General features: G+C 32.8%; 1 pseudogene; it reads left to right on the top strand.

Moving 5' to 3' along the window:
- The first annotated feature begins 3,683 nt into the window (after positions 1 to 3,683).
- On the top strand, positions 3,684 to 4,268 carry LOC149538491 (uncharacterized; annotated as a pseudogene).
- Positions 4,269 to 4,685: the final 417 nt, after the last annotated feature.

The following is a 4,685-nucleotide window of genomic DNA, read 5'->3' on the forward strand; positions in this document are numbered from 1 at the left end:
TAAATTAGTAGATCAAAGTTTAGCATCAACACTTGAAGTATTTTGGTTTTCATGTTTTCTTTTCATGGAAGTCAAATGTTAAAAACATGGTTGCTTCTATTCAGTGATTTTCAGCATGAGAAGGAAGAGGTGGAAGTTTTAGTTTATGATGGAGTCAGATCTTATATTTGAGATTAGTTTGCCAAATTTTGAAAGTTTAGAGGCCATGGAGAAATAACATTGCTATGTTAAATAAATTGATCTACAAAAGGATTGTCAATATTATAAGAATTGAAGTAGGAAGTACTCAAGGTTTAAATGCCAAACAATGTTATTTAAAGATTAAATCAATAATCAACGAGATAATTTTTCATTGTAGACCCAAGGAATCTTCCATTCCTACTATTTTCCTTGATCTTCTACTTCTTGATTCAGTCAATTGGCCAGCACCTATAAGATTATGAAGAATTTTGTAAATTGAAAGATTCATTGAAGAGATAGAAAGTGGTGATTGTATATTTCATGTTATATCTTCTCATGATAATGAGTGTGCTAAAAGTAAAGGTAGTAATGAAAGTAATGAATTTGTAGAAAAAGATAATTTGTCTTTTGAATGTAAAGAGAAGGATTCAAATGTAAATAAATTAGGTAATCGTAATCAGCATAGGGAAGATGGATATGAAAGTGAAAACAAACTTGGTTATAGTAAATATGAAGTTGAGGAATTGTGTAACAGTGGTAGAGGTAGTGATTGCCATGATAAGAACAATTGTTATAATGATGCTGATTTTCTAGATTGTTATACTAATGATCTTGCTGTTGTAAGTTCTTCATGTTATCTAGATGATAATCACAGACGAGAGAAGATTTGTGAGGTAGTCTTCTTGAGCCTTGATGAAATTTTAGTTTTGTTGGCTCATGATTTTGAAAAGCATGTAAGTGTTTCTAAGGATCTTCATATTTTCCCTCATAACACTTTCTCATTTAGTCAAATCAATTCCCCAAAGTTTGATGTAGAAAGAGATGTAGAATCTGAACTATCTTTATCATATTTTAGAGGTGTAGATGACAATACCTCAAATGTCTTTGCACATGATGACTTTTTGGATGTGGGGGATGTTAGTGAAGGGAAGTTTGATACTATTTTAGATTCTTCTCATGTTGGTTATGCTGCAATATGTTTTGATGTTTCATGTGATGAAGAGGAAAATAGTGAATGTTGTCAATCTGAATATGAATTTTCTTTACATTTTGATAATTCTTGTAGAGATAAGTTCAAGATTCATTATAACATTCAATTAGATGAAGAAAATGATTGTGATCAACATAGTTTAGATCAATATTTTCAGAATGAGTTCTCATATTTGGTAACTAATCAATTGTTTGAGTGTTAAGAGGTTTTAGAAAAAGATAAATCTGATTTAATGAGTAACATGATTGCAAGTAAGAAATGATCATATTCTACACACTCTTCACATCCAGTCACACAAGGTGAGTTGCAAAGTTTTGACATATGCAACTTTTTGAACAAGGTAGAATATGAATCATTTGTGTTTCTGGTGGAGAGCATGCATCAGTCATATGTGGATGATGGCTTTCAAAATGATTCTATTTTACATGAGCATGCTGATTTGTTTTCACATAGTGAGCATGATGTAGATGTTAATGCTGATATATGTATGCATTATGAGAATGGAGGAAGTTGTTTCATTTTTCCAAGTAATTTTTTTCAAGATGCTAATATGATTGGTAAAACTAATAGGAGAAGTATTTCTAGTTTACCTCATGAAAGTTCAGATGAAAATCAGATTTATGAAAAATGTAAAAGTTTTTGTTTAAGTTTGGTGGCTCGAGTTCATCGTTTGTACATAGTAGGAGTAGTTGTTTTTGCTTTCAATAAAGCTATTCGAGAGTAAATTTTTTTCTATTTTTAGAATGGTTTGCTTCTTCCAAAGATCTAAATCCTTGTCATGCCCACAAGTGACATGCATCCCTAGACAAAGCCACTGTTGGGACTCAAAATCAAAGCCCAGGTTTTGAGTACCATTGAAAAATAAGCACTATGAGCATTTTTTTTTATGCATATGTACCTAGCTGTACTTTTGAGCCCCATGAGGTGTTTAATGTTTCTAACACCTTTCATTTAGTGTGTATAGATGTTTCATGAAGTTAAATTTCCATTCTGAGCCATTCTATGAAGTCCTATTTTGAGCAAAGGTCCAAATCTACATTTTTGGCGTAAGTGTCAAATAGTGTGACTGAATTGATGAAATTTATTTTGCATTCCATTTTGGAGGTTAGGGAATTACTATGTTCTAATTTTGAGCTTATGAAAAATCTATTTGATCAATTTTTGAATGTGATTCCAAATGCAACTTGTAACTTTTTACTAGTGTCAAGAAAGGTAGATTGATCAGTACCCCTATTTGTGATATCATATCTCTGAATTTGTGATAGATGAGATTGAATGGATTGTACCACTATGTTGTAATCTAAAAGTACTTTAAGTGTTCCAATTTTCAAGTTTTCACAAATCCATTTGCACACTTTCATAAGTCCATTCCCTTTGCAAAAAACACTTTTCTACCATTGTTTCCAGTCATCAAATTTTGAGTAGCCTACTTTGATCGCTCATAAAATGTGTCCAGTTATTCATCATGAGCCCTAATCCTAGATTTATGTTGTCCTCATGGCAATGAACTAATGCCCCAGTTTTCCTAGTTTTTAAAGCCAAATCCAAATGTGTTTCATTTCTTTTTTACATGTTTTCTTGCAAGCAGTTTCAAGAGGGCAACTGTGATAGTCGATATCTTTTGATTGAGAATTCTTCATGAGATAAGATTTAATTGAGTAAAAGTGTGTGGAACAAAGAATCAGTGTGTTGGATTTTAGAGCCTAGTTAGGTGTTTAGATCAGATTTTAAGGCCAGTCAAAGGACCTCCTAGATTGAAATTTACAAGTTGTAAAAGGAAGTAAAATGAGTTTTAAAAAAGGTTGAATCAATATTGCGAATGTTCTATGGATCAGTTTGGCACTTCAGTTGTTTGAAAATGATTTTATTTTAGCCAAACCCATGTTGGGGCACAACTGATTCCATCAAGTAGAGAAGGCCACGACATGAGTAGCAAAGCTCACATGTTTGAAATGGAGATGCCCAGTTCTATTTTGATCAATACAAATACAATTGGAGAAAATGTCTTTATGTGGAAAATTTTAGGACAAGCAACACTATTGACTTTGTTCATATGTACAATTTAAAAAGTGATCAACAGCAATCCCAAAGCTCAATCTCAAAGATATCATGGTTTAACAAGTTGCAAAGCTTCCCCATTCAAGTATTTACCAAAATTAGGTTGCAGAAGTTATTATATTTGGTGTTGATGCTTCAAGATACACATCGACAAAATTCTTCTTGGTCATTGGGTAGAAAGGTTAGAAGATTGAATCATCTTTTGGAATTTAGAGAGATCCAAAACTCCACTGTTGTCCAAGTCAAATCTACAAATCATTTTCTAGCATTGCAAGAGGTCTTGTCCAACAAGAATGAACCTTATCATGGAAAGAACTTTCTGGAGCTCGTTACTAGAAATGTAGCCATCTTTGAAAATACTGAACACATCCATTAATTTTTTGAACATGTTATTTTCATCATCATCAATGTGAATGTTTAGGGTGGATCATGGACAATGTAGCTCTGTTAGTTTATGATGGAGTTGATGTCGAATGGATCTACAACTTCATCAAAGACCTATTTGTTGAACATGTCTATTGATATTGTTTCTATGTGTATTGTATTAGAGAAAAGCTAAGGAAAGGTAGCTATTGATGGGAAAGTTGAACACAAGTTTGATATGAAACCCCACCATCAAAACATTGAAGACTACCACAGGTTGTGTTGTGAGAGAACAAACAAATTTAATGTCAAGACAAAACAAATTTAGATGATAGATAGTGACCATGAAGGACATTACAATCCAATGCAAGGGATGATGGAATTTTCAACACTAACTTCAAAGGACAAAAAGGGTATTGTTGCACCGGTGAAAAGTCAAGAAATGAAGAGAACTAGAATGGATAGAAAAGAGCTAGAGAATATTCTATTCAAGCTTTTTGAGTGACAACCTAACTATACTCTGAAACAACTTGTAATAGAAATAGATCAGCCTCATCACTTTATAAAGGAGTTAATAATGGAGCTTGCAAATTACAACAAAAGGGGCACCAATCAAGGGACTTATGAACTAAAACTTGAATACAAGAAAATTGTAGAAGACATGGAGGTGGATTAATTCTTTGGCATTTGGAAAGAGAATGTCTTATTGCAAGGTTGTTTACAATTACCCTCTTTCAAAGTTTCTAAATCATGCATGGAAAGGGGAGGTTATTTGGAAAGGGATCATATGTTGGAGAAATTATATATATTATAAAGTGGCAAGGTTCTTTCAATGCATTAATAGTAGAAAAGGTAGCACGTAAAAATAGAGCTAGATGCAATGAAGGAGTTAAGCCACAAGAAAAGCCGTAGTCAAGCATATTAGAAACCCATCGGCAAACAAAAAAGGAGGAAGGCATCTACATAAAATTAGAGGAGATCTTCATGCGTGGGGGAGTTTCTCTATTCCTTAAATCCCACATTGCTAAAGTAGGGTGGTTTTTTCATTTATAAATACCATTCCACTCATATGTTATGTGTCTTAAAAGGTACA

Source organism: Cupressus sempervirens, chromosome 9, assembly GCF_028749045.1.
Source record: "Cupressus sempervirens isolate cs-2001-9-10 chromosome 9, ASM2874904v1, whole genome shotgun sequence".
NCBI lineage: Eukaryota > Viridiplantae > Streptophyta > Pinopsida > Cupressales > Cupressaceae > Cupressus > Cupressus sempervirens.